The following is a 24,602-nucleotide window of genomic DNA, read 5'->3' as shown; positions in this document are numbered from 1 at the left end:
TTTGCCCAATATGATCAATTGGATGTTGCTCACTCGAAAATCTGATAGCATAATAGTGCTCAATCAAAAAATGGGTGAGATAGAGATAAAAATGGCTAAGTTATGGATATATATGGATTTGGGATGAATTTAATATATGGTTGACATTGGAGGATGAAGATCAAGAGTGTAGAATGAAGGAGAGGAATAAAGGAATTGAAAGTTCGTCTTTGGGTCCCTGAGGGAACAAGCCCATGTGCTTGATGTGATGGGAGGAGTTGAATTCACTTATTTAAAAAATAATTGTGCGTAGATGCTTAGTGGAGTTGGTTAGGAAGAGATTTGGATTATGAATGTGAGTGGGAAATGTAGGAGGATGTGACATGTGAAAGGTGAACTAAATAAATAAAAGATATTTATTTATTGTTTGGAAAATAGGGACAAAGGATGGGTAATAATTAAATGCAATTATTTACCTTGAGCTAGGATTTAGGTAGATTAGATGAAAATGGATAATTTAAATAAATAATAAATTATTGAATTAATATAAATTATAAGGGATTGGATGGAAGAGAGGAAAATTAACTACACTTATGTGATCAATTTTGTGTGTCTCCATTTTGCCTCTCTTTGAGATGGTATTACAAACTAACATCCTTTCAAGGAAGATTAAGACATAGAGCTTTGAAGAAAATGGGTAGCTTAATAAAGATGTCCCAATCATTTAAAAGAGTGACTATAAGAAAATATGATAGGAGATGAAGAAGAGGATACCCCTCAAGAGGAAACACACATTCAATAGAACATAGTTGTGCTCTCAAAATGGATGAGATGATGCATGCATGATGCGCATATGAATATGGTAGAGGTATTATAGGTGTAATAGCCTAGGATGATGATGTTGATGGAAATGATGAAAATGGTTAATGGATAGACTAACAAGACTATATTATGCAAGAGGATACTAAATAATACTAAAATGGATGGGGATGATAATGGATAGACTAACAAGTCTATATTATGCAACATGAAATAAGATGATAATGAAATGGATGCAGATGATAAGAGATACACTAACAAGTGTATATTATGTTAAAAGTGTGGTTGTCGTTGAACCAAAAGATCGACCAACTAATGCCCGATACAACCATTAGACTTATAGAATCCACAGGAGATGGTTAAGCCATGTCACAAATTTGAGCGTTGTGTTGCACAACGCTCGGAGACCACAAGGAGATTTGAAAGCCTTTTCAACATATTCGGTTTTGTGCATTTCCTATGATAATTATAAGACCACATTTTCTGAGGCATTTTCAAACAATTCACATGTTGTGTCTATGCTTCCTCATTCAATGCATCCTTTAGAAAAAACATCATATTTTTAACTATGTTTTGGTGGAGGCTCATATTCCACTCTAAGATCGATACTGTGGAGTAGGCAAGGAAAAGTAGCAGCAAAGGTAGAATATGGCTTTGCACCAGTCGATTACATCTGCTTCGAAGGTTTCTGAAAGTCTTTTAGCAAATTTGTAATTCTTCCAGCTTTCGCTTTCTTGTTTCACGACTCTCATTATTGTACTGGCTAGGTGCATGCTGGGTGTAGAATTTGGTTGTATACCGGCGAATTGTGTCTACTTGACAATTCAACAAATATATTTTGTGCATGTTTGTAATCAACCCATCCATACTTGCCATATGCATTGGCTAGAAAGTTTTTAAAGTATCACGAACTCGTTTTTGTGTATATCATGCAATCATTATGTATATAACCTGTTCCGAAGACTCCCATTTTGGTGCCATGAGTAGGAAGGAGTTTGAATATTTCAAAAATACATTTTTAGAATCTTATGTAATCATGGCATTTCATGAGCCCACCTTTCTGCAAGGCGTTGTCATCGCGCATATTGTATGTGCATCAATATTTTGCATTCATGCCGCCCAGGGCAATAGCAACAACAATCCTTTATGTTTCAATATTCTACATTTTAAAATTCAGTCAAATCATTTTATTGCCTTTCTACAATCAAACCGTTCCATGAGATTACATCTCTCCGAGGCATTATGCCTACAGTTTATATACCGTGTATATGCTTACACATTCAAGTAGCTGCAAATTTACCATCCAACATAATCCCTTTGCTTTTGGTGGATGTTCATAATTAACTGTTCCAAAGTATCATTTCGATATAGGCACATGCTAATAGAAGTCACAAAGTTTGTATTTACACCATCCAACTTCATTTTCTTGCAAATTCAAAAGCCTTTTCAATATATTCGGTTTTGTCACAAACTTTACTTAACTCAAACACAAACACAAATTCAAATCTGATAATTAACAATGAAAGAACAAATCAACACCAAATCAATAACACATATAACATCAAGATTTTTGATGTGGAAAATCCGGTTAAGGAAAAAACCATTGTGAGGCTGAAACCCACAATATTAATATACTCTATTATAAGTATAGAAATATTACAATGAAGAATGCATATGCATTCAGGCACGCTGCCTAGAGCTCATTGCTCAAATTATAAAAAGGGCTACAACCCTGGGAAGTCTCACTGTCTTACAAAAATATTTGGATTACATTTGGAAGATCATGAAATAATAGAATAGCATCTCCTCATGCCTAGTTACAGCTCCGGTTAAGCACACAATCTAATGTGCTCTACCACACTTCTTCACACTTCCAAAAGATCCAAACATTTGCTTGCACACTTATCCGATCACACACATTTGGATACACTCACAGATACCACGTAGATCCATATCTCATATGATTATTACATATATTTATACAGATCATCAACCTATATTTCAAGGTCGACTCAACACTAATCACAACTTACAACAACACGCTACAATATTACATGAGGACAAAAACAATGTCAGCTAAGATATAGTATGAACCTAAATCAACACCTTGAACAAGAAACACCTCTAAAAATTATACCTCAAACATCTGCAACATGCTATAATCATCTAGTCAACCAAGAACATCACATAACACAAATATACAAGAAAAATCATCCTTAATGAGCACAACGATCAATGCAAACCATCAACATAGATAGGACATGATTTAGAAACATCCACAAGCATCATGGATTACACCAGCAACAACCACAACATCACCACTTACTAGAATATTCATCATCATTATACTGAGCCTCAAGAACATCAACTATACTGATTGTCAAACTAAAAGATTCACTTGCAGACCTCCAAATCATGAACCATCTGAATTGAGGACATATATAAACATCCCAAACACTCCCAAATGTGCAAGCTAAGATATTGCAACATGGAGAAATGCAGAGCAAAATCCAGAACACTGATCAACACTGAGCAACATAAAAACCAACCACAATACCGGATCTCATTAGTCAATCAAATCATCATGTGGACCACTAAAACTTTAGCTAGATCAACTACAGATAGTTATCTCAAAACCCTTTAATCTACAACAACTCATCTGCAACACACTGGCCAAACCAACTTATTTTATATGACTGCAAAACTAAAACATAGAGGAATATGTTAACATCAATTACAACACATCATTCCAACAAACTTCTCAACTATATCCAACAATCTCCTCCTTTGGAATTGATGGCAACATATGAATATGAAAAACAATCAATGCAAAGAAAGAAATCAACTACAAATAATCTCCCCATAACTCTAAACAATCTTCAATTGATATCTAGCACATGATATGGCATATTTTTACATATTTCTCTCCCCCTTTGACATCAATGCAAAAGGCGCATATGCAAAACATGATTCTCTCCCCCTTTAGCCAAACTCTCTCTCTCCCACAAATGTTCTCTCCCCTATAGAACTAACTCACAAATCTGGACAACTTGAACCACAACACTGACTACTCCCCCGGAGTAGAAGCCACCACTCATCAATTCAGATCACAAGATTTCTCTGTGAAGTCCACTAGATTGATGCAACTCAATACATCTTAGTTCTCATCAAGAGGGAAAATTACCTCTAGCTTCTCTCTAAGATACTCAAAAGTATCTTTAGGCAAAGGCTTCATAAAGATATCTACAATATGTTCCTTTGCAGATACATAATCCAATCTGACTTTCTTCTCATTCACCTTTTCTCTCAAGAAATGAAACTTAATTGATATATGATTTGTCTTTGAATGTAGCACCAAATTCTTAGAAATGTTGATAGCACCTAAATTATCATAGTACATAACAATAGTCTCATCAAAAACAACTCTAATATCATTTAACATTCGCTTTATCCATACCACTTGAGTACAATTTCTAGTAGCAACAATGTATTCAGCTTCAGCAGTAGATAAAGAAATAGCATTATGCTTCTTACTCATCCATGAAACCAATCTCTTACCCAAGAAAAATGCACCACTAGTAGTACTCTCTTTGTCATCAACATCACCTGCCCAATCAGCATCAGTAAAAGCACTAAAAGTAAAATCATCATCTTTAGGATAACACAAACCAAAATCAACTGTCTCTTTCATCTAAAAATACTTTTAACAACAACAACAACATGAGATTCATAAGGATTGGCTTGAAATCTAGCAACAAGACAAACAACATTCACAATATTCGGTCTAGTGTGAGTCAAATATAGCAATCCACCAATCATAGATCTATATCTAGTTTGATTTTCTTTCGGAGAATCATCATTCTTTGTCAAATTACATCTAGTCACCATAGGGTACCAACTGGCTTTGAATCATCTAAACCCAACTTCGTCAACAATTCCTTCACATACTTGGACTGAGAGATAAAAATGTCTTTATCCAACTGAGTAATTTGCCATCCCAGAAAGAATTTCATCTCACCAATTATAGACATATCAAACTCATTCTGCATATCATCAACAAATTTCTTGCACAAACCATCCTTTCCACCAAAAATAATATCATCAACAAAAATTTCAATAATTAAGATGTTATCATTATCAATCTTAAAGTAGAGATTACTATCAGCAGTACCTTTATTGAATTCAAACTTCATCAAATACTTATCCAATTTGGCATACCAAGCTCTTGGGGCTTGTTTCAATCTATACAATGCTTTCTTCAATTTGCAAACCATATCTTCCCAATTTGTCTATTGAAAACCATCCAGTTGCTCTATATAAAATTTATTTTCCAACTCACCATTTAGAAAGGCTGACTTGACATCCATCTGATAAACTTTTAAATCTTTGTAAGAAGCATAAGCAATAAATAATCTAACAACTTCAATTCTAGATAAGGGAGCAAATGTCTCCTCAAAATCAATTCCTTCCATCTGATAATATCCCTTGCAAACAAGTCTTTCTTTATTCCTAACAACTTCACCTTGTTCATTCAATTTATTCTGAAACGCCCATTTACTTCCAATTACATTTTTATCCTTAGGTCTGGGAATAAGAATCCATGTATTATTCTTTTAAATCTAGTTCAATTTTTCTTCCATTTCTTTAAGCCAATTTTCATCTTTGCAAGCTTCACTAACATCCTTAGGTTCAATCTTACAAATAAAGCAACATTCTTCAACAATTCTTCTTTTATTCATCACGTCTTTATTCTTATCACCTATGATCTGATTTTCTAAATGATTCAATCTCACATACCTGGGAGTCTTGGGATTTTCCTAATTTCTAGACCCTTGAGCTCTTTCTTTTGCACTAGCATTAGTATCTTCTCCTTCATTCTTAGGCTTTTTCAAATAAATCTAAATTTGATTCAGGGTCTACACTTTCTTTCCTTTATTTGAACTGACATCTTGATCATCTGAATCATATCCGCAAAATCTGATATGTCTCTCATTGCTTTCATCAACTTTCACATTAGCACTTTCAACTTATCTTTTTCAATCTCTTATTATAACACCGGTAGACCTTGATCTTAGTAGAATAACCAAGAAAAATTATTTCATCAGATCTAGTATCAAACTTCTCTAGATCTTGATCTCTTCTGATATAGCATTTACTACCAAATTTTTTGAAATATCTAACTGTACGAACATGACTGAACCACAACTCATAAGGAGTCTTACTAGTATCACCTTTGATATGCACCAGGTTAAAAGTGTATACATCAATACTCACAACTTCTCTCCAATAGATATGTGGAACATTTCCTTTAATCATCATTGTTCTAGTAGCTTCCTGAATTGTTCTGTTCTTTCTCTCCAGAACACCATTTTGCTAAAGGGTCCACGGAGAAAATAAGTGTCTCTTCACTCCATTCTCTTGACAAAATGCATTGAACTCACCACCTCTGTTAGATCTCAGACACTTCAGCTTCAATCCAGTCTTAGTCTCAACCATAGCTTTGAAAATCTTGAACTTCTTCAATGTTTCAAACTTCTCCCTTAAGAAAGTAACCCACATCATCCTTGAATAGTTATCAATCGGCAACATGAAATACATATCACCCTGCAAGCTTCTCACTCTAGAAGGACCACACAAATCAATATGTGCAAGATCCAATATTCTATTAGAACTATACTTTTTTCTTTTGAAAGTAACTTGTTTTCTTCCCTAACTAACATTCCTTAGATACCAGATTAGTAGGCTTCACTAACTTAGGAAGATCTCTCACTGATTGAGTAAAACTTATCTTAACCATGCAATCAAAATTCACATGACACGTCTTTCTATGCCATAACCAAATTTCATCAATCTGAGCAATCAAATAAATTTTACCACTAGTATTTAAGTGAAAGATATTACCTTTAGCTTTTCTACCTAATGCAATCTCAATTCCAAAACCACTCAAGATCTTATATTTGCCATTCTTGAATTTTAAATCATATCCCTTGTCAACCATTATTCCAACACTCAAAATATTATCCTTTAGACCTTCTACATATAAGACATCATCAGTATTGTGCTTACCATCAGTATTGTGCTTACCTTCATACAAAGTCTCTAGCTTCTTCCAAATCTCATGAGCAGTCTGCAAATCCATCACATTAGTGATTTCGAAATTAGTTAAGGCACTCAACAATGCTTCCTTATCTCGAATATTGAGTTCAACTTCCTTTATCTCATCCAGAGTTGTAGGACCATTGAGAGGAACATTATACACATTCTTAGTGATTTTCACCAATTCATCTCAAGTGACACTCCATCTAGTTCTTCCAAAGACTATAATTCATTCCATCAAATCTTGGACTATCATTCTTGTAAGCATAGGGTTCCATCCCAAATCACCTGAAGTTGTCAAGCTCCTTTCAAAGAATCTAGCTCTGATACCAATTATTGGCAACAAGACAACAAACTGAGAGGAGGGTGAATAAGTTTGCTCACAAACTTTACTTAATTCAAACACAAATTCAGATATGATAATCAACAATGAAAGAACAAATCAACACCCTATCAATAACACACATAACACCAATATTTTTGACGTGGAAAACCCGGTTAAGGGAAAAACCATGATGGAGCTGAAACCCACAATATTAATATACTTTGTTAGAAGTATAGAAATATTACAATGGGGAATGCACATGCATTTATGCACACTTCCTGGAGCTCATTGCTCAAATTACAAAAAGGGCTACAACCCTAGGAAGGCTCACTGCCTTACAAAAGCATTTGGATTACATTTATAAGATCTTGAATGAATAGAATAGCATCTCCTCATGCCTGGTTACAGTTCTAGATTAGCACGCAATCTGATTTGCTCTGCTACATTTCTTCACACTTCCAAAAGATCAAAACATTTGCTCGCACAGTTATCCGATCACACACATTTGGATACACTCGCAAATACCTTGCAGATACATCTCTCATATGCTTATTACATATGCTAAAATTCATAACTAATCAGAAATAAAGGAAGTCATGAATCCCTATCCTGATAGAATTCAAACAAACTCAATGAAATGATGCAAAAACAAGAAACAGGAATGTAAAATTTATCAATCAATTCTCCCTATTCCATGATCGCATGTAGCTTCCATTGTTCTTCTCTTTTTTTTGGTATGGTGGCTCTCAGATATTGTGCTGGCAACCTGCAAATGACACAAAAATTCGAAGTTCATGATTTAGAAGAATTGTGAGGAATTGAATGCTCAATTTATAGATAATTGGATGAGATTGATTGAAATGTGAAATAGATGGATCAAGAGGTGGAACTTAGGTGAGCTCACATGCTGATTGATAGTTGAACTGGTGATTTGGAGGTGAAATAGAAAATATTGAATAGATTAAATGAGTCAACTGATTGAGAAAAAACTGATTGAAAGATGAAAAATGATTATTGGAGTAAATAAAGAGGAGATAGTTAACTGATTGAAAGTTGATTGAGAGCTTTATTTAGAAAAAGCTAACTAAAAGATAGAAATATGAATTGAAAAGATAATTGAATTAATTAATTGATTGATTGAATTAATTAATTTAGCATGTGCTTGAACTTTGACTTGGATTTTCAATTTGATCCTTGCATGAGATTTAATTCAAATATTGAATTTATTTTAAATTCAAATTGATATTTGAATATATTTGGAACTTGACTTTGATTTTCAATTTGAGTTTTGAAATCATGTACATGTATTTGAATTAGAAAAAATTATAAGAATTAATGAAATTAAATGATATTAGAAAAATTAATTAGCTAATTAAATAAATTAAAGAAACTATTTAATTATTTAGAAATTGAATTTAATTAAATAATAAAGATTATTTAATTTAAAGGATTAAAATCACAATTAATTAAATAATAAATATTTAATTAATATTTAGAAGAGGGTTAATGAATAGATGATTAGAGATAGAAATTGAAAATGGAATTTATTTAAATAATAAAGATTATTTAAATTGAGGATTAAAATCATAATTAATTAAATATTTAATATTTAATTAACATTAGAAAATGGTTTAAATGAATAAATGATGACATAATTGAAATAGAATAATTAGTAAGATGATGAGGAAATTTGAAATTAGAGGAATAAGATTAATTAACTTAATTAAAGAATTAAAGAATTATTTAATCAATTAGAGGAATAATTAGTACATGATCAATGAGACATTTTTAAGTGTCTACAGGATACACTCGCAGATACCATGTAGATACATCTCTCATATTCTTATTACATATATTTATACAAATCATCATCCTATATTTCAAGGTCGGCTCAACAATCATCCCAAATTACAAGAACACGCTACAAGGCATAGTATAGACCTAAATCAACACCTCAAACAAGAAACACCTCTAATAATTATGCCTCAAATATCTGCAACATGCTATAATCATCCGGTCGACTAAGAACATCACATAACATGAACATATCGAAGAAATCATCCAAACGAGAACAACAATCAATGCGGACCATCAACGCAGATAGGACACATTCTAGAAACATCCACAAGCATCATGAATTACACAAACAACAACCGCAACATCACCACTTACTAGAATCTTCATCATCATTATACCGAACCTCAAGAACATCAACTATATTGACTATCAAACTGAAAGATTCACTTGCAGACCTCCAAATCATGAACCATCTAAATTGAGGACATATATAAACATCCCAAACACTCTCTAAAATCTACAAACCAAGATATTGCAATGCATAGTAAAATCCAGAACACTAATTAACACTGAGCAACAGAAAAACCAACCACAATATCGAATCTTGTAACTCGATCAAATCATCATACAAACCACTAAAACTTTAAATGAATCAACTAGAGATACTTATCTCAAAACCCTTTAATTTACAACAACTCATCTGCAACACACTGGCTAAACGAACTCATTTAATATGAATGCAACACTAAAACACAAAGGAATATGTTGACATAAATGATAACACATCATTCCAACAAACTTCTCAATAATATCCAACATATTGATAAATCAATGATGACCAGTTAGTACCAAACCGGTACTTGGGGGGGGGGGGGGGTGAATCAGTACTGATAAAAACAGTTTCTCTTGAACCGGTTAGACTGAGAACACTGCCCTTTGATTGGCAAGCAATAACACCGGTCTAAACCAGATTACTACTGGTTAAGCACAAAGAAAGACATAAACCGATAACTTAGCTTTCCACACAATCTAACATCTTATTTCCACTTCACCCATATGCATACACTAGTAATACTTTAACAAGAATGTAAAGACTTACAGGTTCAACATGCTTTACCGCTTAACAGAGAATAAGAAAGCATCATATGAAAAGCATCACACATAACACACATATTTTTCACGTGGAAACCCAACTGGGAAAAACCACGGTGGGGATGAATACCCACAAGCTATTCTTTGAACCCTTTTGAAGTTTGCTCTGTTAGGAGCATAGTCCGGTTAAAGACTTTACAATAGGTTTTGTTAGGAACCGATCCTGCTAGGGATCACCCGATTAAGGGATGGCTAACATACCTGGTTAAGGGTTAAACCCAATTAAAGGTTACCTTGTTAGAGGATTTTTAGAACTCAATGATTTTGAGTCACCCTGTTAAAGGATTTACAGCAAGCTGGTTAAAGCTACCTTGTTAAGGGATTTTCCAACTATTGAAGTGGTTAGAGATCAAGAGCACTCAATGCCAATGCAGACCCACTTCAGTTCCTTCCTTTTGCACTCACACTCTGCAGGTATCTATTCTCATATCTGGTGCCAGAGGGGCAGTCGACTGCGACCTGTGATAAGAAGTTCGGAGGAATGGAATTGGGCTTGGGAGAAAGTAATTGTCACTGCCCAGTTTATTATTCCCACCCCTATGCCCGGAACTGCTCAAACTCTCCTTCCCACCCCGCACGGAATGGATTCAACAACACATTCCCCCGTGGAAAGAATCACATATCTTTGCACGTAGATACACACACAACATTTGCCAACAACCTCAACATGAAACACAACATCGACCTTATAGGAAACAGATAGGTCGGTAGCATAAACCCTAAACCCTAATCATTTAGGTTGAGCAATTTAGACGGTTCAATCCTGACCATTGAACACTTTGTATTTGAATACAATGGTCTTGAACAGATCTCAAGACGTTCTCCATCATTCGTTCTTCACCGCATCTTGGAGGCGATAACCCATCACGCGTTCTCCACCGTTTATAGAGACTTTGCACATTCCCGAGGTAGATAGGATCAATCTCCTTCATGCAAGATCCTTCACGTGCACAAGGCTGACGTGGCAACATGATCTGATCTCCATTACAATGCTAACTCATCACACGATGTCATCGGTTGAATCACACAGGCTTGGAACACTTCAACCAGAAACCCTGAAGCTGAGACTATCAAACAGTAGTCATGCAAAACTTCCATAGACCGGTGCTCATACCAGCACACCGGTTCACTTCAAACATACCGCTTCACTATGTTATACCAGTTCTTACATATACCGGTTCACTAGTTGTACTGGTTCTCACATATACCGGTTCTCAGTATCATATCGGTTCTCTTGAACATATTGACATACCGATTCTTAGTATCATACCGGTTCTCTTAAGCATATTGACATCAATGACAACATACAATATCATCATGTCAACATACTCTGTACATATGCCAACACATATGTGTCACCAGAAATTAGGTCTAACTGAGCTAGACCAGGGCGCTACGCCATGGTCCCTGATATTGTGTTGATCTAGGATCTGAAACCTGTTATTTTGAGCTGCAAAACTACCACAGAAAGGAAAAAAAAAAAAACCCAGAGGACTAGGGCATGGTGCTCTGGTCCCAAAAAACTAAGACCTATCTCTAGCCTTGAGTCTGCACCTGTGTGTTATGTCGGTTCCAAAGATCATGCGTCTGTCGGATTCTTGCAAATGTGCATGCAAGATAGAAAATTGTGTATGAGTGGCTATATGGGGTTTTGCCTTAGTCAAACCCCTTCTTTTGGTGATTTCCACCTCCACAAATAGCCAATAATGTATTGAAAGTGTGTGTGCAATAACCTTATGTGTGTGCAAGATCCTAAATGAATAAGAAAGTAAATATAGAGTTCTACCTTACGCTTGGAGAGTAAAGCTAAAGAGAATGTAAATGTAAATGTAAGTGCTTCAAATCACAAATACAATAATGGATCTAAGGCATGAATGCAATTCTAAAAAATGAGTGTTGTGAAACTCATACAAATATATGAAAATAACATATATCAAACCCTAAGGGGGAGATACAAGCCAATCAACAGTCGGTGATCTCCTATTATTCTTCAATATCTTCAAATCTTCAATTGATGATGGAAAATGGTTGATGAAGTCTTGGTGAATGGTTTATTTGTTGATTGAATACTTCACATAAACCTGCACCTTCACTTCATTAGAGGCTCCTCCATAATTGCTAGATGGACCCTTCAAATGAGGAAAGAGAATCCTATATATATGAAACCCTAGCTTTGTTTTTTATCATAGGCCAACCTAGAATTAATATTTTCACAATCCTTTGGATTTAAACATTATAATACTTCCAAAATATGATCCCAAAATTCAGGGAGAAAATGTAGGGACCGATGTGAATCACATCGATCCGACTAACTTTTTTCCAATTTTTTAGGGAAGCAAGGTATCATGATTATAAAGTCAATTCCAAGTGGATGTGATAATTCAAGGTGTTTAGATATGCTAAATCGGTCCTTGAAGGTCTAAATAGGACATAATTAGGGCTTTTGATGAATTAATTAATTGAAAGAATAAAATAAAAAGGGGCACACTTAGAATTAAGGGCCCAATTTTATGATGTACAGAATGATAAAAGGGGACTTTAGATTTAATTAAATTAATTAATTAAATTCTTAAAGGAACATTGAAATGGAAGATGAAACACACTAAGGCTAGTGCTAACCTAAGTGTGGAATTGTACCACCCAATTAAGGGTGTACAATTTACGATGCTACAATTTTACTTTCTATTGATTTAGTTTTAAAAGTTGAATCAACATTGACCATTTCCTTTATAAAAGTGTGACAAGGCTTTGTAATTTTACCCATCATCATCATCATCATCATCACCATCATCATCATCATAATCATCATCAGCAGCATCATCATCAATGGGCATTCCTTGTGAGGTGGATGAAGAGGTGTGCACCGAGCCATCCCATGACTAAACATCTCTACTAATGATAATCTTATTGGTGATTAGTTTGTACAATCTACATGCCATGGCCTCAACACTATAGCCTATCAAGATTCATTTCTCATGTTTTTCATTCAACCTTTTCCTCTTCTCCTTTGGAACATGTGCATATGCAACACACGCAAACACTCTCAAGTGCTCAAACATCCACTTGCATTTTGACTATGCTTCTTCTAGAATCTTTTCATAGACAACCTTTTTGGGACTTCTACTTATCAAGTAAACTATTATTTCTATGCCCTCTCCCTAATACTCATTTGGGAGTCCCTTTTCCTTTAGCATACTCCTTTCCATCTCCACAATTGTCTACTATTCTTTCTCTCAGACACTCCATTTTGTTGTAGAGTATAACTGGCTATAAGATCTTTCTGGATGTCATTTTGCTTGCAAAAGTTTATAGACTAATTGGAGGTATACTCTCCCCCCACGATCTCACCTTGGCACTTTGATGTAATGTTCACTTTCCTTTTCATCGTATAATTTAAACAACCAATTATCAAAGGTTTTAGACTTATGCTCCAAAAAATAAACCCACGTCCTACAGCTGAAATCATCAATAAAAGTGATAAAATACTGTCTCTTTCTAATAGGAATGGTTTGTATAGGGAAACACAAATTAGTATGCACTAGCTCTAATGATTATCTTTCCCTTCTAAATTTTCCTAATTCAAAGGGTTGCCTGTGTTTCTTACCCAAAATATAAGCCCTGCACATACTACTCTGTTCTACAATATTTGGCAAACCATCTACAATTTTTTTCTTGGAAAAAAGTCTCAAACCATCTACCATCTAGTTCTTTCTCATTTAAAGTACTTTAACTACCTTTTTCTCCCATATTAGTAAAAAACCAAACATTCACCCTTCTCCATCAATACTTTGTATCTATTTTGGACCAATTGTCCAACACTCATGATATTATGCTTAATACTATGGGCAAAATAAATATTCTCTATTTCTTTACTCTCACGTCACTTGGTGAAAATCATAATAGATCCTTTGCCTAGAACTAGAACTATTCCATTGTTCCCCATTTTAATCTCAGACTCACAATTATTATAAATGAAAGGAAACAACCTTTTATTACTGTATACAGTCAAAATGGATGATGAAAACAATAATATTGAAAGACTAACAAAGATCCAACCACAAAACCCTATCCAAACAATGAAAAGCATCCACCATACACAAATGAAGATACCTAAGATCATGCAAATCAAATAAATAAAACAAAGAATACCATTCACATGTCAAGTAGGGTTTCAATCTCCATTTATTTCTCTCCATTGATCTCATTTTATATATTTTCTCTCAGATTGTATGTGTGCACATGAGCAAAACAAAGAACGAAAATGTGGTTGATAGCTTGATCGCAAGAAGGCTTGATTGCATAAGTTCGATTGTGTCATTAGGTGATTGATTAGATGATTAGGGTTGAAAAGGAAGAGGGCATACTCTTATATAGAGAACACTGTAAGAAATGGAGGGATAAGATTAAGAGGTGTTAAGATAAATGGTCGGCTAGGATTAAAGGGTAGGTAGAGGAAATAATTAAATAGTGAAAGGGGGTAGGTAAGAGAATAATTAAGAGATGAATGACATGTGTCATGGGTAGAAAAGGGTAATGAATTAATTAAATAAATAAAGATTCATTTAATTAATAGAGGAAGTGAGATCAACTAAATAAATAAAATATTTATTTAATTTAGGAAAAAGAACAATTTAAATAAATAAAAGTATTTATTTAAATGAGAAAAGGATTAGAAGAGAATAAATGAAGTAATTAAATAAATAAAAATATTTTTTTAATTAGACAAGACAATTTTAGGTGTTTACATTTTTCCCCTCTTCGAGACAATGCAACTTGTTGCGTTGGCTCAAACAAGATAAGATAAACTGATACAAAGTTGCCCCAAGACAGGAATAATATGCCCACTCGAGAGATTGGATGAAAATATTTGAAAAGACTGCAGACAATCTCTCGATAAGAAAGAAAGGCTAAAAAGGACTGACTAACACAGGGAAGAATTCTGACATAGGAGACTAGGGTTAGTTAGCCTATATGATAGGGCCACAAGGAAAAAAATCATCCTCATTTACATCTAGACACCTAAGAGATCAGAGTGTAGAGAGAGAGCTTAGAGCAGTCAGAGAAGCCAATAGTGATGGATAGAGTTCATAGGTTCGATTGAGTCTGGCGATATCAGAGACCAAACAACATGGGTGAGCTGGTAAGTACCTTGAAGCCTCTTTGTATGTTTATGCATTTATTTCTCTCATTAATGCACTTTAGGGTACTTAAGCAAAAAAACAAAATCGGTAAAAGCCTGCATAGACACGTCTAGGTCAGTGTCGAAAGTGTCTAGGTAGGATAAGTGCATCTACGTTAGGTTTGGTTGCGTATGTTCCTGTAATCGCGTCTAGGTATAGATGGGAACATGTCTATGTCAAGAAGGCATGTATGTTACTACTTATCAAGTTTCCATTAGCTTTATGTTAAAAGTTATTCTATATACTGTAGTTGGTTATCTCTACCGAAATATTCAGTTGGTATGCACAGTCCAGTCGGTTATAGAAGAAAGTAGTCAAGAGCCCAGTATGCACCGAGCTGTCTACCAAGTATCATTCCATGTCCACCGAGCAGCAAAGATGACACATCAAGTTGATATACACAGAGTGAAACGTGTTACCAGATTCATTGAACCTGGACATACATATGAAACATGTTACAAGATCAAGGAACATAGAATCGTTATCACATTGGAAATTGCACTTAAAGATTGTGTATGATTTTGAGGTCATCTAACCAATGAAATATTTTGCATGGTTATTCATTCGATAAATCATGTTTGTAAGATCGAAGCAATGAATGGATCACCGACATAGGAGATCTATTTATACAACATGGATTAAGATCAGATATATACATGTAGCATGACATAAAGGAAGATATAGAAATATATGAAGCAAGACATGTGAAAGCACTAAGTGTTATGACTATTACAGAGACATAGAGGTCACCGAGAAGGATTTCAGAGAACAGTCAAAGAACAGAGTAAACAAAGGGGTTTACCGAGTTACTATATGGGTTACCGAGGTATGCTATAAGCAAGGTAATTTTATTCTGAGCACATAGAATCTTCTATAACATTCCAAATGTAAAGTTGTAGATATTTGTAATGATTTTATTGTAATATTTTGAAGTTGTAAGAGAAACCTTTAACAAGGTAAAAGACTCCAATCAAGTCTATAAATTGTAAAGCCTCTAACCAGGTGCAGCATTTAGATTAAGTGTTATAAAATCCTTTAGCAAGGTAGATCTAATAGATCTTGATACTCCTAACAGGGTAAGCTATCAGAAATAGCTAAACATGTAGCGCTAACCGAGCAACCTTTATTATTGCAGTAGTGAAGATGTGGGTGCCATCCCCACCATAGTTTTTCTCTCTAACCAAGAGTTTCTACGTAACCAAAATATATGTGTTATGGAGTGAATCATGTATGATTGTTATCTATTTATTTTAGCTTTATATTATGTTACTGCACTATTCGGGTTATGCATAACAGTAAAGTTATTGTTGAAGAAAAGTTTTGAAGTATTGATTCACCCCTCCCCTCTCAGTACATTAGCTTTCCATATTGGGCCTAACAATTGGTATCAGAGCTTCAATCTTGGAAAAGGGTTTAACTACATAAAGAGAAAGATCTTATCAATGGAAGACTATAAACAATCTCAAAGGATTGTGTATCTGCAAGACTAGTTGGATCATGCTAATCAAGTGATTGCAGACATGCAAAGGCAAATACAAAAATCTCTGAAAGTGAGAAGAAGATTATCTGATGATTTACAGGACTCTCAAGAGTTAGTGGAACAAATCGAGACATCATCTAAGAACAGTATGTCTGAAGAGACTGAAGAAATGATTGGAGTATTGAAAGAAAAGAACAAAGCACTGGTTGATCAACTAAAAGCAATGAAGAGAGAACATGAACATTTCAACACACAGATGACTAAAAATCTTGATGCATTAAGGACAATCGAGGATAAAGTAAGAGATCTAGAAAGAGAGAAACAACAACTTAAAGCCTTAGTATCTGATAACAATGATGAAATCACAAGGTTGACTAGAATTCAACAAAACCTGTCAGATCAACTAGGTTATGCACATCATGAAGCAAATCTGAAAGATGGTGAGAATCAAGCATTGAAACTTGAAGTATCAAGGTTGACCAATGAACTTGAAATAGAGAAGAAATCCAAAGAAACACTGAAGAAGAGTTATGAAGCATCAAAGATGCTGGATGAGCAACTGAACACAAGACGACCCAACAAAGATGCAGGACTCGGTTACAAAGGAAAAGACTCTACCGAGAAGGGAATCCATACTACCGAGAGAGGAGAATCGTCAAAGCAAGCTGGAATCAAGAAGAACATCAAAAGAAAGAAACCTATTTGCAACTATTGTGGAAATCAAGGTCACACTACCAACATGTGCCAAATCAGAAAAGGTAAGCAACCGAATGTCACTAAGTCCAATGGTTATTGTTACAATTGCAATAAATATGGTCACACATCTAATCAATGTAGGACAAAGTCTGTTAACAATTATTAGAAGGCAAAATTCAAAGGGTTTTGTAAAAACTGCAATAGATATGGACATAGTACCGCGAAATGTTGGTACAAGCAAAAGAACTATATGTGGTCTGCACACCGAGCAAATGCTAGAGGTTACCGAGCTCACACAAATCCTTACCAACAATATTCTATAGTACCATGGGATTACAATACAAGGATATGGTGTGAATGTTGTGGAAGATATGGACATATAAGTGCCAACTATTTTATAAGGTTTGGGATGAACAACCGAAGATCATGGAGAAATCCTGGTATGGCATGTTTTCATTGTCACAAAGTTGGACACTTGGTTGGAGATTGTAGAGATCAACCTAGAAAAGACACTGAAGAAATAAAAGACAAATTACAGATGATTTGGAAAAAGAAGGAAATTGTGTCAAATGAAGAAAGGACCTTACCTACCGAGTTAGGTGCACCTATTCCAAATTAATCGGTAAAGGTATGAAGGGATTGCATTCTCTCAAGGTTAAATCTTAACAGTTCTTATTTTATTATGTATTTAAGTCAAAATCTGCATAGTTAAAGATGTATTAGTAAGTTTGAAATTCTATCAAAGTCTTTTAGAGCACTATACAAGAAACCTGTCAAGTCGGTGAATACAGGAAACCTGTCAAGTTGATGAATATAGGAAACCTGTCAAGTCGGTAAATGAAGGAACTTTAGTTACTCGATTAAAGCACAAATGGAAAGAAATTTTAGTGGAACTGGGTGCATTTAATGTTTTTGACCTAACCCGCACGGAGCCCAATAAGGTATATTGTGTACTTAAAGCATTTACGCAGTCATTTTCAATTACCAAGTTTTCGAGAGAGTAGAGCATAGCGAATCTAAGGCGATCAAACCTCCTAAAAAGCAAAATTCAAGGTATTTACATCAATCTCAACGCATTGTTAAGCTGGTTTACCGATCTTATCAAGTTATTATTATCTGCTAAGTGTGAAGTGTCTGTCATTTGAAAATCCTCAAACCCTAAGGATTTTTGTTAGTTTTTTATCTGAAATCTTCAAATGGCACCTAAGATCCAATATCCCATCATTGTTATGAATGTTGAAAAGCCCTCACTAAAATACTCGTTAACTCCCAAAGTTGCATCTAAACCGGATGACAAAACTACATTTTCACTCATCCTGGATAGAGTGTTATTAGTCGAGGATGTGAGATTCTTCACCAAATGTCGTGTTGAAGAACTTGGTCATGTTGAAATCAAAGACACCTATGATGAATTGTGCACCGATGGTAAATTGAATAGCAAGTATGAGCATATTAAGATCAAGGGATTAACTAAAGCCCTAACCTATCCCCGTGTGTTCAAACCCCAGTGGGTCAAGTTTGTTTTGAGCAGTGTTCACGATGATTTCATGTGGCTAGAAGAGCAACCGTTTAAGATTACCAAGGAAATCATTCATCTGATTACCAGTTACCCTATTTATGATCATGCCCGAGCTCAAAAGATGATATCATAGAAGGAATTGATGAGTTTAACCGAAGTGGAATCAAATTGTAGAGGACTAAAATTGAACAATGTCACTGATGCAGAACTAAAATTTGCCATTAGAGTAATAGGTTATAGTTTCTTCCAATCGGCAAGGGAAAACAGTGTACCCTGTGCAGTAGTAGACCTACCATACAAAATTGTGAAAAAGGGAATGAAAATTGATCTATGTGAGGTATTGTTGAAAAACATATTTGAGAATCTGAACACCATCAGGAAGCCGAAGAAGAACAACTCGACTAATACACTAAAGTTTGGATCACTACTTGTATGCATGTTTTTCTATTTTGAAAAATTCTTTCCATCAATCGGTAAAGTTGTTTGGGAACTACACCGGCCAATCACCCATCAAATCAATGACTTCATTAAGAAGCTAGGAGATAATTTTAATGATATTATGGATGATTACTTCAGTAAATTTCAAGAGAAAATGAATAACAAGTACTGGATACCACCCAAGCTAGTGGAAAAATACAAAGATGACATATGTTTTGAAGTAGACACTGATTACTATTATGTGAATGTTGTGGAACCAAGAACTCAATCTTTGTCACCTATGGGTTACGAGATTGATTTTGACATCACACAACAACAAATTGATGCATTTCTTACATTGCCAAGGCATGCTACCGAGCTAAGGTATGGAACCAATGAAGAAGTGAAGGAAAAAGTAAAAATGAGCATTGTAGTACCCAAAGCTACAAGAAAGGCAACAAAGATGATAAAAGGCATTATTGGAGGAATTTGGAGAAGATTCTTCCTCCACACCTGTCAAAGGCACTATAGCCATAACTGAAGAGGAATCTGAAGCCCAAGAGGTAGCTATAGCACTGAGTACCAAATTGCCTAAGGGAAAAGTGTTGAAAAGAAAGAAACAAGACACATCAAAGGCCTCACCGACTCCTCCAACAAAACGACCTAACATAAGAGCATCTGCAGCTTCACCGAGTAAGAAAACAAAGAGTGTTACTATTCCCAAGGTAACAAAAACTTACAAGAAATCTACTCAGAGACTCATTTTGGCAAAAGAGTAGTGACACCGAATCTGAGGATGCAAGCAAATTTCAGATTGTCAAGAGCAAGAAGGAAAATGTACATAGTGTTGAACATTTTTGTGCTAATCTAAAAGAATATGGTGGATTTGGAGGATTCGGATATGTTAAGTATGAATCTAGAAATGAAGATGAAAAGAGACAAATTGAAGAAGCTGTCATCTGTACACTTTTGAAATTTCGATTAGTCCCATTAGAAGTCTCTAATTCTCTCCCAAAAGAATTATATGCACATATTGATAACAGGTGGCAATATGCCCTGGACTTGGAGAAACAGATCAGAGAAAGAAGTCTGGTACATCTCTTTCCTGACATGTTGGTAGCCGAAATAAAAGAACATCTGACAACCTACCACACAAAGTTCCTCGTCAAACAAAAAGCCTTGAAACTGATGAATGGGTTGTATATTGAAGTGGAAAATGAGACAAAAGAGAAGTGGCAGGAAATCTTTAGAAACAAGGATGTCGGTGAGCAAGCTGAAGTTGAAATAGTTGATGTCACCGAGAAAGATCCTGATGTTATCAAGCAAGATCCTGCTGACACCATTCAAATAGATGAAGATATTATGGATACAGAGGCACTGGAATAAGAAATGATAGAAGGCAATGCATATGCAAAACTTGTATCTAGTGAATCAGTCTTGGAACAAGTTCAGCCTTATCCACCGGTCAATCAACCTGTCTCAACCGAAACCCCTCAGGATACGGATACAGGCACTAAAGGTCACAAGTCTACAGCAGGAGAAGGTACTACTCAAGAACAGACGTCTCAGGATCCTTCTAGAACTGAAAATGTTGCAACTAAGACACCGAGTACTGAGACACCAAAGGACTCTACAGAGGCTAAAGAAACCGACCAAAGTGTTGCCTCTACCAAGCAACCTACCGAGGGTCATCAAGCCTCACAAGCCATTGTCTTAGTTCCATCAGTGAAAGGTAAAGAAAAGAAGATGAAAAAGAATAATTTCAAAGTAGATTTGTCAAAACCAATAGTGTTGCCCAATGTTGATATATCCAAATTAAAGGGGCAACCACTCATTGATTTTGGTGAATTATGCAAAGCAAAGGCTGAATGAGAGAAGCAAATGGCTATTCAAAAGAAAAATTAAAGTACTTTAGAAGGTAAAAGCACTCTTAACAGATATGCTACCTGAAGCTACAATAACCAAAGATGCAACCATCCACATTCAACTGGATGAACTCCTAACCATGATAGAGACATCTGGAGTCGATGCATCTGAATATTTGAGCAAGCTAAAAGACAAGGAGCTCACTACAAAAATGATAGAAGAGGTACAGAAAGCTATAGCTATTGGCAAAGTTAAACTTGTCAAATTTATTGTTGAGTTGACCCCTCAACTCAAGCACATTCTTTATTTATTTTAGAAACTCTATACATTTTCTTTATTCATTAAAGACATCAAAAATAAAATAGAAGCAATTGAGAAAGAGATCACCGATCTCTCAAATAAGTTGACCACAGAGCCCAATTCAGTTCAGAATTTTTATACAAAGTTACAACAGCTCATGGCTCAACAATTGGACCTAAGAAATGAAGAACACAAGATCAGGATGGACATAATGACACTTCAGACATTATTCCTTCCTCATCTTTCATCTGTCCAAGAACAGATCAACCGAGCCACATACTTGTCTACTACACAAGAGGGAAGCACTCTAGATGGATTAATATCATTATTGGCTGATATTCAAGCGCAGAATTCTTTAATGGATAGTGTAAAGGATGCCCTCTCTGTCACTCTCACCGAAGCACAGACAAAGTACAAATCCATTTTTGACCAGTTGCCTCCACCAAATGGTAACTAAGTCTTGATGTTTGTCAAAAAGGGGGAGTGATGATATAGTATTCAAAGCATCAAAGTATAATATCAAACAAAAGGAGTGTAGTATACAGGGGGAGTATACGTAGAGTAAGCAAAGTATCCAAGAGAAGTGAACCGAGCAGTGAACAGAACATTGATCATCGAGTTTGCAAAATCAGAGTTTTGTATAGTATATTGATAAGGGGAGTATATCTGGACATATTATTGACTATTGTATATACTGTCAGTATAGTCAAATTTTGCAAGTATATAGATTATTGAGTTATAACTTTGAAAGTAGTTTTTGTCAAACATCTCAACTAATGTCAAAAGGGGAGATTGTTAGTACTTATCAAGTTGCCATTAGTTTTATGTTCAAATTTATTCTATATACTCTAGTCAGTTATCTCTACCGAAATATTCAATCGGTATGCACAGTCCAGTCGGTTATAGAAGAAAGTAGTCAAGAGTCCAATATGCACCGAGTTGTCTACCGAGTATCATTCCATGTCTACTGAGCAGCAAAGATGACACACCAAGTTGATATACACCGAGTGAAACGTGTTACCAAATTCATTGAACCTAGACATACATATGAAAACGTGTTACAAGATCAAGGAACATAGAACCATTATCACATTGGAAATTGCACTTAAAGATTGTGTATGATTTTGAGGTCATCTAACCAATGAAATATTTTGCATGGTTATTCATTCGATAAATCATGTTTGTAAGATCGAAGCAATGAATGGATCACTGACATAAGAGATCTATTTATACAACATGGATTAAGATCAGATATATAGGTGTGGCATGACAGAAAGGAAGATATAGAAATATATGAAGCAAGACATGTGAAAGCACTAAGTGTTATGACTGTTACAAAGACACAGAGGTCACCGAGAAGGATTTCAGAGAACAGTCAAAGAACAGAGTAAACAGAAGGGTTTACCAAGTTACTACATGGGTTATCGAGGTATACTATAAGCAAGGTAATTTTATTCTAAGCACATAGAATCTTCTATAACATTCTAGATGTAAAGTTGCAGATATTTGTAATGATTTTATTGTAATATTTTGAAGTTGTAAGAGAAACCTTTAACAGGGTAAAAGACTCTAATCAAGTCTATAAATTGTAAAGCCTCTAACCAGGTGGAGCATTTAGATTAAGTGTTGTAAAATCCTTTAGCAAGGTAGATCTAATAGATCTTGATACTCCTAACAAGGTAAGCTATCAGAAATAGCTAAACATGTAGCTCTAACCGAGCAACCTTTATTATTGCAGTAGTGAAGTTGTGGGTGCCATCCCCGCCGTAGTTTTTCTCTCTAACCAAGAGTTTTTGCATAACCAAAATATATGTGTTATGGAGTGAATCATGTATGATTGTTATCTATTTGTTTTAGCTTTATATTATGTTACTGCACTATTCGGTTTATGCATAACAATAAAGTTATTGTTGAAGAAAAGTCTTGAAGTACTGATTCACCCCACCTCTCTCAGTACATTAGCTTTCCATATTGGGCCTAACAACGTATGTGTCAAGGGAGCACGTTTGTGAAACACAAGCATGTTTGTGTAGAATAGTGTCACGTTTGTGATGTACAGGCATGTCTAGGAAAATAAACCACATGTAGGTGGATTAAAATTGTGTCTGCATTGCAAAAATGTGTGTATGTATAAGTAGGATAGAATTGGTAGTTATGTGATGAACATATGTTGTCGATTGGATAAGCTACTAAGAGGATACACTCAAGAAGGTGCCCTAGGGAAGACAAACTAAGAGAGAGGCTAGAATTGACAATTTTGTAATGAACATACATATTGCCAATTGGATAAGCTGCTAAGAGGATTCACTCAAGAAGGACCTCTAAATAGGATCAAGTGCAATGTGATGAACATATACACTAGGATGTAGCGCAATGTGATAGATATAAGCACTAGGATGGAAGTAGAACTATGTGATAAACATAAGTACCACTAGGATTGAAGTAGCACTATGTGATGAACATGAGTACCACTAGGATTGACATGATTGGTTTGATTGAATTCAAGAGTACTTGCCCCAGATAGAGTCACGGGAGAGATTCCCTGTGACATAAAGATTATGACTAGAGTTGACCTTTGAGGATCGGGCAGCTGTCGAGGATATGGGATTGAGATATATCATGTACCTGCTTGAGATTCAGGTGAACATAGGATTACTGACTACTCTAGCAGAGAGATGGTACTCTAAGACTTACTCATTTCTTTTTTCGACTAGCGAGATGTCAGTCACTTTAGAGTATTTTTATCGGATACTGCGGATATCGACCCACAACGAGTTGGTTACGTATGACAAAGAGGGAGACAGGGATGCATTGAGATGGGTTTTTATTGACCTAGAGCTAGACATGACATCAGGACATGTCATCTGGGAGGTTATGCTATCTACTGGATGTAGATTACTAGCAATGATTGTAGGAGTGATTAGTGGCTATCTTTGTCCAGAAAGGGTGACATGAGGTATGGTTGCTGGCTAGGGA

The 24,602-nt window shown here is 35.3% G+C and overlaps 1 protein-coding gene across 1 annotated transcript in view; it reads right to left on the bottom strand.

Annotated features, from left to right (window-relative positions):
• Positions 1 to 24,602, bottom strand: part of LOC131036827 (G-type lectin S-receptor-like serine/threonine-protein kinase SD2-5) — a 59,479-nt gene that overhangs the window by 3,421 nt on the left and 31,456 nt on the right. The window lies entirely within an intron of this gene.

Source organism: Cryptomeria japonica, chromosome 3, assembly GCF_030272615.1.
Source record: "Cryptomeria japonica chromosome 3, Sugi_1.0, whole genome shotgun sequence".
NCBI classification, from domain to species: domain Eukaryota; kingdom Viridiplantae; phylum Streptophyta; class Pinopsida; order Cupressales; family Cupressaceae; genus Cryptomeria; species Cryptomeria japonica.
This window is presented reverse-complemented; position numbering and strand designations above follow the sequence as displayed.